This window comes from Lagenorhynchus albirostris, chromosome 19, assembly GCF_949774975.1.
Source record: "Lagenorhynchus albirostris chromosome 19, mLagAlb1.1, whole genome shotgun sequence".
Classification (NCBI taxonomy): Eukaryota; Metazoa; Chordata; class Mammalia; order Artiodactyla; family Delphinidae; genus Lagenorhynchus; species Lagenorhynchus albirostris.
Genome location: NC_083113.1, coordinates 15,053,007 through 15,073,943, shown reverse-complemented (window position 1 = coordinate 15,073,943; position 20,937 = coordinate 15,053,007). Strand labels below are relative to the sequence as shown.

General features: G+C 49.4%; 1 protein-coding gene and 1 non-coding gene across 17 annotated transcripts in view; one reads left to right on the top strand and one right to left on the bottom strand.

Moving 5' to 3' along the window:
* SIPA1L3 (signal induced proliferation associated 1 like 3) overlaps positions 1-20,937 on the top strand; it is a 237,685-nt gene that overhangs the window by 106,314 nt on the left and 110,434 nt on the right. The gene's annotated exons all lie outside the window — the stretch shown is intronic.
* Positions 5,991-6,063, bottom strand: TRNAR-UCU (transfer RNA arginine (anticodon UCU)). The gene has a single exon. It is a non-coding gene; the product is annotated as a tRNA-Arg (tRNA).

Here is a 20,937-nt window from a genome sequence, read left to right as displayed (position 1 = left end):
TTGGAATCGTGAGGTCAAGCCCTCGGGAACAGTTCCCTCGGGAACAGTTCCTGAGTCTATTATAATATATGCCTCCTTTTTCATTGTTGCCAAAACTAGCATCACTGAAATCTTTAGATGCTAATGTGGCTTTTTCCAAATTGCACTTTGTTCATCAAGATAAAATAATATGAAAACTTTGAAACACAGCTCTTATTGCTGAGGGTCATTTTTCAGGGGGGAAATCTTGCTTTATATTTGGATAGGTCTTGTATTCAAACTAAATTAAGTAGGTTAAACACATACAGTTAGCCCAGTGGTATTTGATCTTCCTGCCATGAGCAGTAACTTCTTGGAAAGCCTGAGTTCTCTCACTTGCCCAGCTTAATCTCATTCATTCATTCATTCAGTATTGATTAATTTCCTGTCAGCTACCCCAAGAACCAGTAAAGAGGACGGTAGTACAAAAGGCCCGTGTTGGAATCCCAGCCTTCCACTTCTACCTGTGCAAGTGTGGCCAAGGCACTTAACCTTCCCATGCCTCAGTTTCCCCATCTATAAACGAGAGATGATAACACTGCCTGCCTCGCAAAGTGGTTGTGGGGATTCAGGGGTTTCATACAGATCCACAATCCCAGGTGGAATGCTACCCCAATAGACAGATTATCATCACTGCAGAAATGTTGATGTGACGGATGCTTCCCTAGACCCTGCTGGGTATAAGCTCTCCATTGCTTTTCTAAAATCAAATCATCCAGAATCCCAGAACTCATTTGGCCTGAGAGGTTTGGAGAAGGCAGCTGTATATATAAAACACTTAGCAGGGCTTCCCTGGTGGCGCAGTGGTTGAGAGTCCGCCTGCCGATGCAGGGGACGCGGGTTCGTGCCCTGGTCCGGGAAGATCCCACACGCTGCGGAGCGGCTGGGCCCGTGAGCCATGGCTGCTGAGCCTGCGCGTCCGGAGCCTGTGCTCCGCGATGGGAGAGGCCACAACAGTGAGAGGCCCGCATACCGCAAAAAACAAAACGAAACAAAAAAACACTTAGCATAGTGCCTGGCACATAATAAGTTCTGTGTAAATGGTAACCATTTGTTATTGTTATTATTATTTAAAGTACCTGCCTCACCATCCTTAATCATCATCATGGAAATGCAAGTGCTAACCACAATGACATGCCATTACACACCCATCTCAGTAGGTGAAATAAAGACAACATGGGAGGAGATGAGGTCAGAGAGTTACACGTGAGGCCTTATAGGGACTGAGGCTTTTTCCTGAATGTATAGTGGGATGGTTCCGAGCAGTGGAGGGATATGTTCTGACTCAAGTTAGCAGAGTCCCTCTGGTTGTGTGTGGGACCAGGGGAGGGAGCCAGGAAATCAGGGAGGGAGCTCCTGCTACAGTTCATGGTCCAGGCTGGCGGGGGTGGGAGGTGAAGCAGGGCGAAGCGGGCAGATCCTAACCATGATTTGAAGCTGGAGCCAATACTAACTATGAATGGACTGAATGTGGGGTTGAGAGAAGGAGGATGGCACTGAGGTTTTGGCCTGAGCACCAGGGGATTAATGAAGGCGTTGAGAGCCAGCAGAGTGGAGATTTGCGAGGAGAAGGTGAAGATGGTGGGAGAATCAAGGATAGAGCTGATGGGAGTGGATTCAAGAGAAACACAGCTTTGCTTTTTTTTTTTTTAAGAGCAGTTTTAAAAGGTGTACAGAAGATTGATCATGAAATACAGAGAGTTCCCACGAACTCCCTCTCTGCCCACTCTAAATAAAAGTTTCCCCTTTTATTTACATTCGTATTAGTGTGGTACATTGTTTTAAGAACTGATGAACCAGTACTGGTACATCGTTGTTAACTAAAGTACATAGTTTACAGTTAGGGTTCATGCTTTGTGTTCTATATGCTATGGGTTTTGACGTGTGTGGCATGTATCCACTGTTACAGCATCATACAGGGTAGCTTCACAGCCCTGCCTATTTGTTTGCACCCTTCCACCCTCTGCCCCCCCCCCCCACACACACACACAAAACCACTGATCTGTTTACTGCAGAACAACAGGACTTTGTATCCATCTCCCTGGCAGACATGAGCCTGTGAACGTGTCGTCAGTCATCGCCCCCCCCCACCCCCGCCGTGTGTTTTGTCTGTTGCTGTGTCTCTAGTGCTTTGGCCACACCTGACACACAGTAGCTGCACAGTAAAAATATGCTCAGTTAGTATCTTGTTGGATTGGGGAGGGACTAGAACCAGAAGGAGCCCTTGGAATCAGAGGCTATCGTGCCAGAGTGTGAGTGACAGTAGTGTGTTCTGTGGACCTGGGCTTCCCAGTGGGCTCCCCTCCACACACCGGGGGTATTAGGGGGAAGGAATAATTGAAAGTGTAACCCAGACATCCGTGTGCCCTCTCCCAAACTAACCATTTGCTGAGTGCCTGGCCCCGTGACCAGGACTGATACGGCTTCCCCATCTGTAAATTAGGATAATGAGAGTATTGACCTCATAGAGCTATTGTAAGGGGTCTGTGAGACAATGCTGTAAGACACCTGTGGGTGTTCCATAAACGTGATGAGCTATTAGTCTGACTTCATGGCATTCCCCATCTACTGGGGGGAGATAGATATCAAATAATCACTCAAATAACCACGTAATTTAACTGGTAATTAAACTCTAAAAGAAGAGCCCAGAATGCCTTTGAAAGAGAGTAACAGGGCTGGAGGTGGGGTCTTATTCAAGGCTGGAGTGGGGTTGGGAGTGTCTGAGAAGAAGTGACCTGTAAGCCTCGACTTGAAGGATAAGTGGGAACTTGCCCAGGGGCAGGCTGGAGGCTGGTGTTTGGGGGCAGGAAGAAGAGCCTGTACAAGGGCCCTGAGATGTGCTGGAGGAACAGAGGCTGGTGTGGCCTGAGCAGAGGGATGGGGGGACAGGTTAGCAGCCTGGGTCATACTGGGCCTGGCGAGCCATCCATAATGATTTGGACCTCTTCCCGTGGCCCCGAGACCCATGATGCTGGTTTGGTTTGCTTTAGCTTTTTAGCTCCTGTGTGCACTTTCAAGGCCTGGTGTCCTGACTCCCTCCTCCCCCAGAACACTTTGTACCAACTGCTGCAAGCCAGGGTCAGGGTCAGAGACTGCAGCCCTCCCCTGTCACCTTGAAGTGCTGTGCTGCCTTCTGGCCCTCAGTCTGCAGTCTGCATAAGGAGAAGGTGCCCTGGTTCCAGACTCATCAGTCCTTAGGAAAGAAGCAGCTTGCTGATCCATCCCGGCCACTGGGAGGCCCGCAAAACAGGTCACTGCAGCATCGCCTCTTCCTCAGAAAGGCTCGGGGCCTCGCTGATTCATGATCCCATCCTCTCAGAGAAGGGACCCCAGCCTGCCCCCCTCAAAGATGGCCTTGTTTCCTCCTGGGCCTGGAGCTGCCAATAGCTCCACCCCCACCCATTTCCCTATTTCTTTTGTACGATGCCAACCAATATGCTTCTGTCAGTTCCCTCTTGTGGGCCAGGCCCTGGAGAGAGGTAGGACAGAGTAGAGAGGAGAGTTTCCAGATTACCTTTGTCTCCTCAGCTCTGCACAGGAAATGGCTGTTTTGTGGGCCAAGAGTTTGGGGAGGCCCTGTGCCCCAGCCCCTCAGCAAGGCTCAGATGAGTCCTCCAGCCTGGGAATGGTGTCAGATTCCCAGGGTATATGGAGAGGCCCAGGTACCCTGAGCAGTTCCTCTGATCCTGTCCTGGCATCTCCTCTGCTGGAGTGGCCTCTGCCAGTTGCTGGGTAAGTGGAGGGCCTTGCTGTCCCTTCTTCTGTCGTGTCCATGGCCGCCCATTCCCAGAGCTCCCAGAGCGGGGCTCTGACCCTTGCGGGGCGGGGGTGGGCGGTCTTCCTTCTGAGCACTTGGGTGCATCCTGTCTCGGGAAACCCACAAAACTTTTAAGTGTGGCTTCTCAGCAATGCGGTAGTTCAGAGGCTCTTATAGAGACTTTTGAACTGATGGAGTCCACATCCAGACCCGAGTGGCTGGCCCCGTGGCACTCAGGATCTTGTTCAGTCCTCCCAACAACCCTAGGAGGTAGGTATTCATAGGAACCAGATGAGGAAACCAGGGCACAGATAGGTCAGGTCACTTGCCCAAGCCCCACAGCTGGGAAGTGGTGGAGTCAGGATTTGAACCCAGGCTGTGTGGCTTCATAATCACTGTGCTGTGCCGCCTTCCTGCCCACTCTCCTTATCATATCACTGTTTATTTTCTTCTTAGCACTTACTCAGTTTGTTGACTTGTGTTCTGCCTATCTACACCCTTTAGGATGTAAGCTCCTATTTGATAATGTGAATTATGTGTCTTGTTTGGTGGTGTAAACCCAACATCTAGTACCTGGCACGCAGGAGCTGCTCAATAATATCTGTCGAATGAATGATCCAGAGTTGCCAGTGACAAGGATGTGGAGGAACTGGGTCTCTCATACTTTGCTGGTGGGAATGTCAAGTGGTACAGCCACTCTGGAAAACAGATTGGCACTTTCTTAAAAACTAAGTGTGCAACTGTCATATGACCCGGCCGTTGCACTCTTTTTTTTTTTTAAATTCATTTATTTTTGGCTGCGTTGGGTCTTCGTTGCTACACGCGGGCTTTCTCTAGTTGAGGTGAGAGGGGGCTACTCTTCGTTGTGGTGCGTGGGCTTCTCATTGCGGTGGCTTCTCTTGTTGCGGAGAACGGGCTTCAGTAGTTGTGGCACGTGGGCTCAGTAGTTGCGGATTGCCAGCTCTAGAGCGCAGGCTCAGTAGTTGTGGTGCACAGGCTTAGTTGCTCTGAAGCATGTGGGATCTCCCCAGACCAGGGCTCGAACCCGTGTCCCCTGCATTGACAGGCGGACTCTCAACCACTGCACCACTAGGGAAGCCCCTATACAACATTTTTAAATGGCCAGATCATACAAATGGAGAACATATTGGTGGTTGTCAGGGGTTAAGGATAGGGGGTTATGAAGGAGTGAGTGTGATTATAAAAGGTAACATGAGGGATCTATCTTTGTGATAATGAAACTGCTCATATCTTGGTTGTGATAGTGGATACATAGACATACACAGGTGATGAAGTGGTATAGAACAGAAGACACACACACAAATGAATACAGGAAATCTGAATACAGTCTGTAGATTGTTTCAATGTCCATTTCCTGGTTATGATATTGTACTTCATTTTTGCAGAAAGTTACCATTTGCCAAACTGGGTAAAGTGTATATAGTATCTCTCTGTATCATATCTTACAAGTGTACGTGAGTTTACAATTACCTCAGTAAAAATGGATATTAAAAAAGTTGCCAGTGAGATGGGAAGAGAGAGAAAGGGGGATCTGGATCTGTCTGCAGAGGTGAGGGAGATGGGCAGGGCAGGGCAGAGCATAGGGCCTGTAGGCCAAGGGAGGGGTTGAGGGTTTACCCTGAGGTCAGCCCCCGGAAGGGTTTCAGGCAGGAGAGGGACCTAGTCAGATCTGCATTTTTAAGTGATAACTGTGGCTGCCACACTGAGAGATTGGGGTCAGGGAAGCTGGAGGACAGAGCCTACAGCAAGTGGGCCTGAATGCAGATGAAAGCGAACTGGCGAGAGAGCCTTGTAGGTCTTCAACAGACCAGTCTGTGAAGAAGAGGGTCAGGGATGACTCCTGGAACAAGGCGCTCAGTTAATGTGTGTGGTTGGCAGCCTCTACATCTTGTTTGGGGTGTGAGTTACACAGGTGTAGACATGTGTCAAAATTCATCAAACAGGTACATGTTACTGTACGTAATTATACTTTATTAGACAGATACCATGAGATCATAATGATAATAAAATAGCTCACATTTCTTAAAGCTTTTACTCTGTGCCAGGCTCCATGCTAAGCACTTTGCACGTGTTAGTTCATTTTATCCGTACAACAGTTCTGTGAGATGGGTACTTCTGTTCTTATTTTATTTTATTTTTTATATTTTTATTAAATTTCTTTTTCTTTTTGGCCGCACTGCACGGCATGCAGAACTTCCCCAACCAGGGATCGAACTTGTGCCCCCTGCAGTAGAAGTGCAGAGTCTTAACCACTGGACCACCAGGGAAGTCCCTGTTCTTGATTTATAGATGAGGCAGCTCAAATGAAATCACTTGTCAAGGGTCACAATGGCAGAGAGGCCATTGGCACCAGGGCAGGCCAGCTCCAGAGGGCAGGTCTCCTTGACTCCCCTTTCATCTCATTTGGGTCTTTCCCTTGATTCCGATGCGGTAGTGAGTCACCGCAGCTGGTGGGGTCTCCTCGCTGAAGTCCTCAGGCCGTGTGCCGTGTCAGAGAGTCCAGCTGTGCTCAGATATCAGGGTCCCTACATCCAGACGTCCAGCCTTTGATTCAGGAACAGAGTCGCTGCAGGAGAGCCAGGCTGGGCTTCTTGTCCTGTCTCTCATCCTCAGCTCCAGCCAGCTGGGGATTAACCCCCTGCCGTTTTCAGGAGAAATAGAACATAGGAAACTGGCTGCAACTGGGTTCTTGTGAAGAATGAAGGAAACGAAGTAACCCACTGCTGAAGGTTTCCGGACCCCTTGTGTGCCAGGGACAGCGCCACTGCCTGTTTCTGTGGCATTGCCTGTGTGGTGCTGACCCAACAGGCAGGGGACATGCACCTGGAGACTTGTAAATGTTCTCTGTACGTTGGGGTTCAGCATCCCTTCCCGTTGGTGTCTCAGATGCCCCATTTCCCTCTTGCAGGGATTTTCCTCGTTCAACAGTCGAAAAATGGCTGCCTAGTTTGTGGTTCTCGGTTAAGATGCTTTTAGTTGCAAGTAACAAAAACACTGACATCATCTGGCCAACGGTAAAGACGTTTAATATGTCTTGGGAGTCAGAAGTGAGTGGGCGGCAGGCGAGGTAGGGTCAGCAGCTCAAATGTCTGCCATCAAGGTTCTCAGTGTTAGCTTCATCCTAGAGCTTTCTCTCTCTCTTGCTCTCGCTCTCTCTCACGCTCTCTCTCTCTCTATATATATATGTGTGCCTCTTGGCCCCAAGATGGCTGCCAGTGACAGGGCCACCTGCTTTCTTGTCCACAGACATCAGGAGAGAGAGAAAAAAAAAAGAGCCCAGTCCCTCATGGGTTATAAATACTTCCCTTTAGTCTAGGATTGGTCCAGCTGAGGTCATGTGTTCTCCTTACCAGGCCAGTCAACTCCGCAGAGGAATGCCATGTCCTGATTGCCTTTGACCAGTTGGGGTCCATCTTCCAGGGGAAGAGGGGAGTGGATATTGAGTAGACAACCAGATGCCTGCCACAGCTGAGAAAGGCCTCCAGACTTGGTCCCTGACCGAGGCAAAGTTAACAAATTGTGTCAGGCCCAACAGACCGTGGCATTTGAGAGCAAAGATTTTCTTTTGAAGAAGTGTAGTGATTTGTGTCCAGTTTCTGCCTTCTGCCTCTTCTTCCGCCCTCACGTAACCCCAGAAATTGGAGGGCAAGTCAAGTCCTGCTCCCATAGACTACTTGTCTGTTGGTGGAAACGATGTGTGTGTTGCCTCCCGTGTCACTGGGTAAACTTTTGTTGTAATTTTTTCCTTCTTCATCCTCTAGTCCTCCTTCCATCCCCTCCCCCACTCTGGGGTGATTGTGGTGTGTCTGTAGCTAGGTACATATCCTTGCAAAATATATATTGAGGTTTGAGGAAAACATCTGCTTCCAGAAATGGTTTTGGGCTCCATATCTAATTCTTTCTTTTTCTTCCGGTTTTCACCAAATGCCGTGTTTTTGAGATCTCGTTGCTCTGTGGGCTCCAGTGCTTTATGTCTGCCTGCTGAACAGTCATATGTGACGTGCATCCACCACCCTCACATTTCTAGTCCCCTGGTGTTCAAGTCACCCCCAGCTCCACACCACCACGGCCAGTACTTCAGTGAGCACCCACATGCCTGTGTCCTTCTGAACCCCTGGGGTTTATGTCCAGGGGTCCCATTGTGGCTGGAGACAGGCATTCTCTCTTCCCCCAGGGATAGCCAGGGTTGCTCTCCGTGCTGCTGCTCTGGCCCACGCTCTCCCCGGCGGGCAGGAGGGTCCAGCCTTCCCATTGGCTCCTCACCACTTGCTGTCATCATCCTGCTTCCTAATCTGCGTCACCCCAATAAAGTGGGGTCTCGGGTTTTAATGCTCTGATTACTAGTCTGGCTGAATGCATCTTCGTGCCTCTTCCTGCACCTCTTACCCTGAGTCAGCCTTCCCCTTCTGTGAGTGGCCCCTTCAGAGCTGAGGCGAGGCAGGAGGGCATGGTCATGAGGGGCAAATTCTGGAGCCAGATGGCCTAGGTTCGAATCCTGACCCTGCCATTTAACCCAGCGAGTGAATTAACCTCTCTGAGCCTCAGAATTTCCTTAAATAGAAAACAGGAATGGTAATAGGATCTATATCCTAAAATATTTTGAGGACTTAACAAGATAATATATATAAAGCACTTAGGACAGGGACTTCCCTGGTGGCGCAGTGGTTAGGACACGGGCTTTCACTGCCATGGATCCAGGTTCTATCCCTAGTCAGGGAGCTAAGATCCCACAAGCTGCACGGTGCGGCAAAAAAAAAAAAAAAAGGTTTCTAAAGATTCATATATTTTATCCTCTCTTCTTCTCATCACATCAGAATGTCTGCCTGTGCAGGCACTTTTGGCTTCTCTGTGGTGCCTCCTTAGGAACCATGAGAGACAGTGAAACTTGTAAAAGACAAATCAGGTCTAGATATACTCCTTCCTCCCACATTTGAGTTGGGTGGTATATGTTCATTTCCATGTAACTGGTTTTTAATTTTTAAAACTATGATATATCTTAAGAAATTATAAAGCATTATAAAAGCCTATGAAGGAAAAATCCGAAGTCTCACTCCTCCTTTCCCTGTACCCCACCCCCAGTCTCACTTTCTGGAGGTAAAACAACCATGGTAAAGGGTTTGCTGTGTCAGCCATGTTGTTAAGGGTATGGGCTCTGGAGCCCTGCCGGCCTGGGCTCAAATCCTGGTTCCAGCACCGACTGGCTGTGTGACCTAGTTATATTAGTTTGCTATTGCTGCCATAACAAAAAAAACACAGAGTGGGTGGTTTAAACAACAGTTTTTTTTTCCAGTTCTGGAGGCTAGAAGTCCAGGATCAAGGTACCAGCAGAGTTGGTTTCCTCCAAGGCCTCTCTCCTCGGCTTGCTGGTGGCCGCCCTGTTGCTGTCTCTCCACATGGTCGTGTCTCTGTGTGTGTAATTACCTCTTTGGCTTTATGTCCAAATACAGTCACATTCTGAGGTACTGGGGGTTAGGACTTCAACATGTATCTTTGACAATTCTGTGCCTCAGTTTCCTTATCTGTAAAATGGAGACAGTAATTGGATCTACCTTATAGGGTTTTCTGAAGATGATATGTAACATACATGTATATATATATACATATTTATGTATATATATATATATACACACACACACACACCACACACACACACACATATATAAAGTGCTGGTACGTGGTAAATGCTAGATTCATATTTGTAGATATTATTATTACTATTTATCAGACTTTTTCCTCCAGAGGTCACATACTTTTATATATATGTATGTATGAATGTATATATGTATGTGTGTATATATGTGATAATACTGTTTCTCCACGGCTTGGTTTGTCCCTTATCAATGTCTCTTGGGCATTTTACCCTATCAGCATGTTAGATGTGCCCTCATTCTTTTTAATGGCTTCCTGGGGTTGTATTATATGGATTTATCAAAATGCATTTAATCAGTTCTTTAGTGAGGGGCTTTCAGGTTGCCTTCATTTTGTTCTGTCTCAAGCAGCTGGGGGGCCTTGTCCAGGCAGCTTTGGGTTCTTGGGCCAGCATTTCTCTTCGTTTTGGAATCACTGGATCCACAGACGTGCATGGTCTTAATCTAATTGACAAATTACCTTCAAAAAAGGTTCTGCCAGTTTGTACCCCCAACAACAGAATAGGGACCAGTTTTCCCTTACGTGTTGGGTTTTTGTTTTTTTTTTTTTAATAACTTTATTTTATTTATTTTTGGCTGCGTTGGGTCTTCGTTGCTGTGCGCGGGTTTTCTCTAGTTGCGGCAAGTGGGGGCTACTCTTCATTGCGGTGGGCGGGCTTCTCATTGCAGTGTCTTCTCTTGTTGCGGAGCACGGGCTCTAGGTGCGCGGGCTTCAGTAGTTGTGGCATACGAGCTCAGTAGTTGCGGCTCGTGGGCTCTAGAGCACAGGCTCAGTAGTTGCGGCGCATGGGCTTAGTTGCTCCCCGGCATGTGGGATCTTCCCGGGCCAGGGCTCGAACCCGTGTCCCCTGCATTGGCAGGTGGATTCTTAACCACTACACCACCAGGGAAGCCCGTATGTGTTGGTTTTGATTAATGGAAAATTTCAAACATATACAGTGGTAGTAAGAAGAGTGTACAGAGCCTGTCTCCAAATCCCACAGTTTTCATCACACCATCAAGCTCGCTTCATCCATCCCCCTGTCTCTGGATTATTTTGAAGCAAATCTCAAACACTGTATCATTTCATTTGGGGCATTTTAAACTCCACACCCTTAACGCGCCCTGTACATTATGGAAGAGAGGCGTTTCCATAAGATAATCCTTGCTTTGCGTGGTGCTCTTCACTTTCCAAGTATATCGTCTCCTTTCATTATCAGGTGCTCCTAAAATGTAGTCAAGGCAGGTGTATCTGTCAGGAAAACAAAATCCACTCTAGGTGTTTCAGGCAGAGGGAATTCAACATAGAGAATTTGGTTAAATTAGTGATGGAGGAGCAGAGAAGCCAAACAGGGGCAGAGGGGCAAGCAACCAGAGCTGGAGGGATGCAAGAGGGAGGGGTTATTACCAGCTCCCAGGGCTTTGAGGGGAGTGGGGAGGCACGTCCTACCCGAGATGCTGTCCAAGGTGGAGGGACAAGAGGGAGAACCATCCTGGCTTCTCGCCTCCTCCACCATCCAGGTTTGTGCCATTGACGCCCATTGGTGGAACCTAGCCAGAATTCTGGGAAATGTAGTTCTCTGTGATCCGGAGCAGGTCAGGCAATGGGTCAATCAGGGAAGTTTATCCCATTTTATTCATTTATTTATTTATTGACCGCGCCGTGTGGCATGCGGGATCTTAGTTTCCCGACCAGGGATTGAACCTGAGTCCCCTGGAGTGGTAGCGTGGAGTCTTAGCCACTGGACGACCAGGGAAGTCCCTGACCCCATTTTATAGACGAGAAAGCCAGAGGTCTAAATGACCTGGTCAGGGGCACGTCGCTTAGGGATAAGCACCATCTCAGACACTGTGGTCCCTTGGTTGCCAGGGAAGACTGCGGCAGCTCTGTGGTCACTGCTGCCTGGGACAGGCCTCCCTTGGGAGGCTCCAGGCTGTTTGCCCATGGTTACACGTTCTTCCTTTGCTGGAGGAATCCTCTCCAAGCTTCCCAATCCCACGCTCAGAGCAGACACTTGCTTTTGTTCCGGGTCAGAGGATCGTGTGCCGTGACATAAGGAAGGCCCTCCTGAGGACACCCTGTGCCCACAAGCAGAGCGGCTCCTCTTGATGGGAGAGTTATGGATGGTGTGGTGTTCTCAGGGAGCCCCTGCGTGAGGTGCCTGTGTCCTGGGCCAGGAGAGAGGCCAGAGGAGTGTCACACCACTGAGCAACGCCAGCGGACATTTAGCGGGCAGCTGCACACCCAGCTGGGCACTGGGCTTGTGGGAGGGGCAGGGTGTGCTGTGCGCCCTCCTGGAGCTGATGGTTCCCTGGAGGTGGGGAGCCTTGGGGGGGAGGGGTCGTGCCAGATCTGCAGACAAGGAAGTTAAACAGCAATGTGAGGGCTAAATACAAGTGTCACACAAGAGAGCCCCCACTCAGAAATGATGAGGATCGCCAACATCCACTGGGCCCTTCTTATAAAGCGGGCCTGGTTTCAAGTACGTGACACTTCACATGGATTAACTTATTTAATTCGCATAATAATCCTATGAAGGAGGTATTACTAGTAGCCCCGTCTTAGGAGAAAGGCAGAGGATTAAGTAACTTGCCCAAGGTCACACATCTAGGAAGTGGTGTACCAGGAGTCCATATACCAGTAGTGGTGATAGCAGCTAACACTTCTTGGTGGTGACCTGTGCCAGGCGCTGCCCTCAGAGCTTTATATATTAACTTGCTTAATCTTCACGTCAACCCCGTGAGAGAAGTACTTTTGTTATTTCCATTTTACAGATGAGATAACCTGAGGCACAAAGAGGTTAAGTGACTTGCCCAAGGTCACATGGCAGAGCTGGGATTCAAACCCAGGCAGCCTGAGTTCACAATCCATGCTCTTAACTGCCACACTGCACTAAGTCAAAAATAAGAATTAACGTTTGCTTGTAGGAAGCTTTATACTGTACTTTTTCAGATTTTATCTCATTAGAGCAGAGACAGATCATGGTAGCCATTCGCCAGGCAAGGAAACTGAGAGGATAAAAGAGGCTGATAGAAGCTACCATGCATCCCTGGCGTCACACCAGGTCCTGCGCTAAGTGCTCCACACGTATGGATACTGATGTTTCCTCCGGAAGGCTCACAGATGAGGAAACTAAAGCTCAGAGAGATGAAGTGCCCTGTTTGGAGCTGGGAGGTAGTGTAGTTGGCAATCAGACCGTAGTGCCTGTGCTCCCAACACAGTATACGCTCTCCAGAGACATCATTCAGGATCGTTCACCACATGTTGCCTGTGTGCCCGCTGTGCCAGGCACTGTGCTGGTGCTGAGACACAACAGTGCACACCCCTGGCATTGATCCCAGCCCTCAAGGAGCTCCCGTTCGAGTAATCAGATACAGGCAAGGCTGATGTTCACCAGCCGCCGCCTGTTCTGATTGCCTGTTGCCTGTGCCATATGGGGTTCTAAATAGTTTATATCTCAACCTGGTATATAAGTAACACAGACTCAACTCACAGTGGCTTATTCAGCCAGAAAGTCCAGAGAAAAGGCAGTTCTGGGATTGGTTCCACAGCTGCACATTGTCAGGGCCCCAAGTGCGTGCTCCTGAAATCATCTTGACCTTTCCTCATGGTTGCAAGGTGGTTGCTGGGGCTCCAGGTAACACAGCCATGAGGCAGAAAGCAGGGAGCCAGCTAGGACCATGGTACTGCTCTTTTATGAGGAAGGATTCGTACCTTCTAGCAGACTTCTCAGCTGGAAAAGTGAGTGTCTGGTGTTCAGCCTCAATATTGGCAGGTTAGCAAAGAAGAAGGGGGTTGGAATGCGGGGAGACCGGTTGAGAGTGTTTGTTCTGGCTTAGGGGGAAAATAGTGAGCTTTGCCTTCCACTCAAGCCTGGCCCCAGGTGGCTCTCTTCATGCCGTGGACATTTGTACATTTATTCATACAACGAGGGAAGAGAGCCTAGAAGTTAAGAGCATGGACTCTGGAGTCAGTATTCAGGATTTGAACCCAGCTTTGCCATTAACCAACAGTGTGACCTTGGGCAAGTTACCTCACTCTATGCCTCAATTTCCTCATGTGTAAAGTAGGGTTGATAATAGTACCTCTCTCAAAGGATTGTTGCGCCGGGACTTCCCTGGTGGTCCAGTGGGTAAGACTCTGTGCTCCCAATGCAGGGGGCCCGGCTTCAATCCGTGGTCGGGGAGCTAGATCCCGCGTGCATACCGCAACTAAGAGTCCGCATGCCACAACTAAGACCTGGCGCAGCCAAAATGAATTAAATAAATAATTAATTAATTTAAAAAAAGGGATTGTTGTGCTGATCAAATGAGCTAATACACATAAAGTGCTTAGAACAATGCCGGGCACATAATAGGCCCCATATAAACATTAGGCAGCGTGATTATCCATTCTCCTGTTCATTAGATGGACTTGAGCACGTCCTCAAGGTGCCAGCACTCCTGGGAGAGTCGATACAGACCCCAAGACCACAGGAGCTGCTCTGTGGGGGCGCTGGTGCACGTACATACAGCACCCAACAGGCATGCCAGGCAGTCGGCCTTTCCAGACACCACATCAGGCAGCGGATGGGCCAGGCGGGGCCCCAGTAACTTTCCTGAGGGGCAGTGCCAGATGGGCTGGGGAAATCAGAGAAGGCCTCACCCAGGAGGTGGCTTGGGAACTGGCCTAAGGAAGAGGAAGGATTGGTGTACACAGCAGTTACTGCAAGCAGAATACAAGGCCAAGGCCAAGGCTGGGAGGTGAGGAGGCTGCTCCCGTTACAGAGCAGCTGGGAATTCGTGGGGAATGCTGTGGGTATTTGGCCTGTGAGTTATAGCTAGTTTGTGTAGAGAAATCATTTTTGTGTCCAAGTTTTAAAAAAGAATCCTCTAGAGTTGATGAACCCTTTTGGTCACGAGGAGAGGTCTTTGGAAGAGGAGAGCCACGTAATACCCCTGTGATGGTAATAATGGAACCAGTTATTGGGCACTAACTGGACACCATGCCCTGTGCTTTCCATTCATCCCTCATTGAACCCTCACAGCCTCCTGTGAAGCCAGTGGTGGCGTTCCCATTTTCCAGAAGAGTCACTCCATCTTGCCATGCATTCGGTCATTGCTCTTTTGGGGGGGGGGCGGGGTTTGAGCACCCGCCACCAGCCCAGTGCTGTTCTAGGTGGCAGAGAGCAAGCGGAGCGGAGGGAGCGCATGCTTCCAGTGAGGGGGAGATGGGCAAACAAACTACTAAATGGAGAAGTGAATTGAAGCCAAGTTTTCTCCAAAGCTAGTATTCTTCAGTAGGATTCAAGGAGCTACTATGAAGTGGTTAGGAATACAGGCTCACATTCCAGCCTCATCTCTTCCGGGCTCTATGTGACCTTGGGCTAGTGACACTCCCTCGCTCCCTCGCAGAGCTTCTATTTCCTTATCTGTAAAATGAGGATCTGGGTAGGACCTCTATCAGTCAAGATTGTACTCTGCTACAAGTAACAGAAAGCCAGGGAGCAGCGACATAAATAAGGCAACTAGTCTCTGTTGCACATGAGAAGGAAAGGGAGTGTGGGTGGACCAGGGCAGAGCCACTGGCTGGGAGAATGGGCTCCGTCTGAATCCTTGTGCTGCCGTCCTCAAATCAGCCTCACGATTACAAGATGGCTGCCACACCTCCAGATATGGTATCCACATTCCAGGAAGGAGAATGATGCAACGGTTGTGCTTCTTTTTATTGGAAAGCAGTAGCTTTACCAGAAGGCCCCTTCGCCCATCCCCAGCAGACTTCGGCTTAACCTCTCGTTGGCCAGAATGGGACCCATATTTAGCCATAGCTGCAAGGGAACCTGCAAAAGCAAGCTTTTTGGATGGGCATCCTGCTGCTCCAAACAAATTCAGACTTCTCTCAAGGAGGAAGAGGACAGTGGGTTTGGATTTGACAACCAGCAGTGATGTCCATGCAGCCATGAGCATGAAGCATTCAGTGTCGTGCTTAACACGGGAGCAGGCCCGGGTAGAGGGTCACAGTATTCTCACACTGAAGGCCTGAGTTCTTGCTCTTGTTATCAAGAAGCACAACCACTTTCTGCCCAGTTTCCTCATCTGCCCCCTGGGAGTGATTCTCCTTGCCTTAAGGTCAGCTGAGCAGCACACTTGTGGAAGCCTGGCTGGGAAGGATTTTGAAATACATCCCACTTAGTAAGAGGGCGGGGACTGGCTTTTGTTTGGAAAACTGTCAGATTTCTTAAAGCTGAGTCCAGCCCTACCAGGTGACTGTCAGCCCAAACACATTGCCCTGTAATGGCTCATTTGTTCATCTGTGTTCCCCTCTGGTCTGAGCAGTGTAGGTGTGAGAGCAGGAGGGGTGACCTGCATCTCTCTGACCTGTACCCACCTGGTACTCCGTTTAGGACTGAATGCCCTGGAGCTCCTCTTCATGTGAGGAAACAACCAAATCGTCTCCAGTCTACCTGCTTCTTTATGTCAGCACCACCCCTGTTCTGGGCCAGGCCACTCCTGCGCTTCCCAGGGACGGCTACCCCAGCTCCCAGTGGGACTACACTGTGCTGCTCATCGGGTTAATCAGCTACGCGGCAGGCAGATCGGGTCACTGCCTCCTAAACCTGCAATGGAGGGCAACTCCCGACTCCTAAATACTCCAGGGTCTTTGCGCTTGCTGTTCATCTGTACCCCTCACCTGCTACCACCCCTTTCCCTGCTCAACTTCGAATCCTTCAGGACTTAAACACCACTGCTTCTGAGAAGCCTTCCTTGACCAACCACACCCTGTTCCTGTCCTCTGTCAGTTTATCCTTTCTTTGCATTGTTTATGCTGACATGCGTATTTGGTAAGGGCACTTAATTTATATGCGTCTCCCCCTCCAGCCATAGGGCAGAGAGGGGCTACCTCATTCGCTGCTTTATTACATAGTCAGATTTCAGGAAACATTCATCTAATGAATGGAAATCAATTAAATGAATGAAAACTTACTGCTTTTTCCCCTTGATTTTGAAAACATGTTCATTAAAGGCAATTTGGGAAAATATAGGAAGGTATAAAGAACACGTTTTCAAAAATCACTGGTAGTCCCAGCACCAAAACGTAACCCCAGTGAACATTTCAGAGGTTTTTTTCCAATCTTTTTTCTGTGACTGCATCCTTAATGTCATAAGGATGTGCGGTAATTTATTTAACCATTCTGTTGTTGGACGTTGAAGTTGGACCTTTTTTTTCCCCCCCTTTATAACCAATGCCATGAATTTCTTTGGGATCAATTTCCAGAAGCAGCACTGCTGGTTCAGAGGGTAAGAACATTTTTAAAAGCTGTTGCCAGATTGCCTCTAAAAGGTTTCCACCAACTGTGACCATTTAAAAAAAAAAAAAAAGTTTGTTGTCCTGGAAGTGAGTTGCTGATTTCCTAGTGTCCTGGCTTCCTTTGAGCTCACAGAGAGCCCCCGCCCTAGTCTCCTAAGGGCCCGGTGCCCCCTTCCAGCCTGTCTTCCTCTGCATTGGCCTTGGTCTGAGTACCCATCCTGCGTGCAGTCCTGGGGCAGGATGTTTGATCACAGTGTTGTTCAAACAGAGCAGCAGGCCCTCCCCAACTGTCAGCCAGTCCATGGGCCCGAGAGGAGGCTGGGTACCCAGTCTAGGGTCAGGAGCCCTTCTAGTTCTCAGTGGTATCACTGCAGGGGCAGGGCTGGCATGCATGCTCCTTACGGCAGCCTGGCCCCATAGCCGTATGCCCTGGAAGCCCTCCTGTATTTCTCAGGTGGGCGCCAGTCCCTCCCACTCTGTCCCCTGCTGTCACTTGGTGAGTTGTCCAGAAACTGCTGCTATGAGATAACCCTGCCCTCCTTGCCTGCCCCCTGCCCCCACCTTGGGGCTAGGAGGAAGTACACGTTCCCCCAGCCTGCCCAGGTTGTTTGTGTACATACAGGCGATGTGGCCCTGCAGGTTCTGGGAAGTGGAAACCTTTTATAGCAGAGAAAGTGAGCCAGGAGAGTGAGAGTGACTGGGATGGCTCTGTGTGTGTGTGTGTGTGTGTGTGTGTTTGTATGCACTGCACACAAAGGCATGAAACTGATTCTCAGGTCTTCAAAGTGGGTCTGCAAAGATCAAACAACTGAGACTTTTAAATTGTTTACCTGTTTTTAAAAATTACATATATAATACAAGAGTACGATCTCATTTTAAAAACCAATTCATACAATGCAAAAGACGTTTAAAAACTTTGTTACTGGGAAATGTAACACATGCACAGGGAAGTACATCAGATGTAAATATACAGTTTAGCAAATAATTACAAGGCAAGCATTCCTGTAACCCCCAGATCAAGAAGAGAATCTTGCCAGAACCCGCAGAAGCCACTCTCTCCCCCAGAAGCCACTACTCTCAGGACTTCCGTTCGCCATTTCTTGCTTTCGAAGTTGGGTCACCTGTGTGAACAACCCTGCATAACATGGTTCCATTTTGCCGGTTTTTGAACTTTACAGAAGTGGAATCATAACCCATATTACGTTCCGCGTCTGGCTTTTTTTTTTGCTCAGGATCATGTCTGGGAGCTGCCTCCTGGTTTTGATATCAGTGCATTTCTGGTATTAAAGCTCGTTTTCATTGATGTACAGACAAGCCTTACGAATTCTCATGTTTGTGCATTTTGTTTGATGAGTATTAGAAAAAAATAATGACTCCAACACTGATATTATTAAGGCTTTAATAAACGAGTTGGTTGAAAGGACCATCTTAAGTAAATAATAGTACAGGTGGTCTGTTAAGTAAATAATAGTACAGGTGGTCTGCGATTGTGTCAGTGGAGGTATGTGACTTCGGGAAGTTTGGGAGCTTCAGGGTCTAGGACAGGATGATCACATGTACACACACGCCACTCCCCTCCCTGGGGTAACTGCTTACAGCTGGAGCTCAGCCTTTCAGATTTTAGCTCTGTGTTGACCTAGGTGGCTATATAGATATAAAATAGGTAGCTGGGTTTTTTTTTTTAATACTAATTTTTTTTTTTTTTGGTAAGAGGGTGTGCCATTCTTCTAAATTACTTCTTGGGATTTCTGAGTTTGTTCTCTGATTAAAGCAGCCAGTTTCCTTGTAAGATTGTATACTTCAGGCGGGGGGTGAGACTGGATATATATACATATATATGGTCTTGGCCTGCAGATGTTGGGAACTTGGAATCTGGAAGGGAGTTAACAGAGGGACCAGGCAGAGGCTGCCGGCCTGGAGCACATGACCAGTGGTGAGTTAACATGGGATTGTGACTTGGGCCTGAGACGTGCATGGCTGTGGTGTGGCCATCTGTGCATGCACATGTGTGAGAGAGACACACAGAGGAACAAGGGCAGGGACATGGAGAGACGGGAACAGGGACACAGAGAGGTAGAGCAGAGACACAGAAGCATGGGACCAGTTGGCTGGCTGACTTGCTGGGTGGCTGGTTGGTTAGTCGGCTCTCTGGCTTGGTGGCTGACTGGGTGTCTGGTTGGTTTTGGTTTTGGGGTGTTTTTTTTTATGGACTCAGGAAATCCAGGACTCCCTGGACTGTGGAGGGCTTCCCCTGATCTCGGCGCTGCTGTGAACCTAGGGATAGAGAGATTAACAGTGGCTGCAGGCATTTGGGTGTCTGATCGCCCCTCCCGCCATGAAGGTACTTTGAGTGCAGCTGCTTTGTCTTCATTTTTATTGTGTTCTGTTCTGTTTTGTATTTTTCTTTAATCCTGGATGAGGACGTACGAGTGCTTATTATGTGCCATTACTGTGGGGAGTGGGGCCTTATGGGAATCATCTTGGGCTCCTCCAGCAGTCCAGTGAGGTGGCACTGTTATCCTCTCTGGTCTGCGTTGGGGCTGGGATTTAATCCCAGGAGATCTGACTCCAGAGCAGAAACCTAATTTCTGCCATAAAATTACCCAGGGACAGAGGGCAGGCATTTATCAAAGACCCACCATGTTCACGGCTCTATCCCTGCTTTTTAGAGATGACAGTAGTTACGATGGCCTTAGAGTCACCCACCTGGGTTCGAGCCCCACCTCTGCCTTTTCCCTCACTGGGTGATCTCAAACAGGTAACTTGCCGCTCTGAGCCTCAGTGTTCCTTTCTGCAGTGTGGGGCAGAATGGTAGAGCCTTCCCCCTGGGAGGCCGCATGGGTTGAGTTAGGGCCAGGTGTGAGGCCAGTGCTTCTTAGCGGGGCTGCCATTGTTAAGTGTAGCTGAGGGAACTGGACCATGGGAGCAGGCCTCCAGCCTGGGCTCCTGGCTCCGTAAGTGCCAGATTTTGCTCTCACTTTTGACAACTTGGACTCCTGTCCGTGAGTGGTCTCAGGACAGACTCTGGAGTGAGTCAGAGTTCAGGGTTCTGAGACCCAGGTTCAGACCCCTGCTCCTCCAAACTTGGGCAAGTAATGTCCCCTCTCAGAACCTTGCTGAAATGGAGGTGATGAGAACACTGCCTCCACTGGTCACTAGGAAACTTGAATTCAGTGTTTTGTGGCACGGACTCTGCAGGGGGGCCTGGCACTCTGGATGGGGGAGGGGGGCAGTTAGGATGGTTACTGTTGGCAGCTGGGTGCCACCCAGGATAACAAGGCCCAGCTATGTGTGTCCCCCTCACGCCCCTCCCCTCCCACCACGGGGAGCCTTCCTGGCCGCGGTGTCCCTGGTGGGCTCCACTGCTCCCCGCCCCTCACCCCAGAGTCGTCCTCAGGTGAGGACAGGCAGAGCCCGAGACACCTCCGGCCTGGCCCCCCAAGAGCAGGATGGAAAGAACAGGGCTTTAACAGATGTTCTTTGCCAAGGATTCCCTGGCTCTGTTTAATCAAGATTGTCAAATATTGATTTAATCTCTAGACCCAACAGATGTGATCTTAGCAGGTTTCAGTGGCAATTAGCTGGGATTAGTTAGCAAGTCAGGCTCCAAGCTGACAAGACAACCATCTTCTAAAGGAAGTTTGGCCTGGCCACAGGAGTGAGCCCCGCGGGGGAACGTACTGAATATTTAACCACCAGTCCGACCTGGGCAGCAGCAGCCACGAGAGCAGCCTCAGAAGTGGGGTCCTGGAAGCCTCTGTGGGCCCAGCGTTGCCCCACACAGTGATAGCAGGAACACTCGGGGTTTCGAGGCAGCAGCCGTAGACCAAAAAGCTTCAATATCAAAATAAACGGCACGGCCATACCAGTGCATGTGGCTTGACATTGGGCCTGGCTAGAGCCAGGAGATCCCTCGAGGGATGTCCAGCTCCCTGGAGCAGGGGTTGTGCCCCTGATTAAGTCTTCCCAGAAGGGGCTCCCCTGACCACAGAGGCCCATAGCCCAGCTCTGTCACTGTATCCCCACTCCACGAGCATGGCTGCAGCTCCTGGGTGGGCCTGGTGCATGTGCCTGTACTTCAGGAAGCATCCTTTTTTCTTTTTTTTTTGCGGTACACGGGCCTCTCACTGTTGTGGTCTCTCCCGTTGCGGAGCAGAGGCTCCGGACGTGCAGGCTCAGCGGCCATGGCTCACGGGCCCAGCCGCTCCGCGGCACGTGGGATCTTC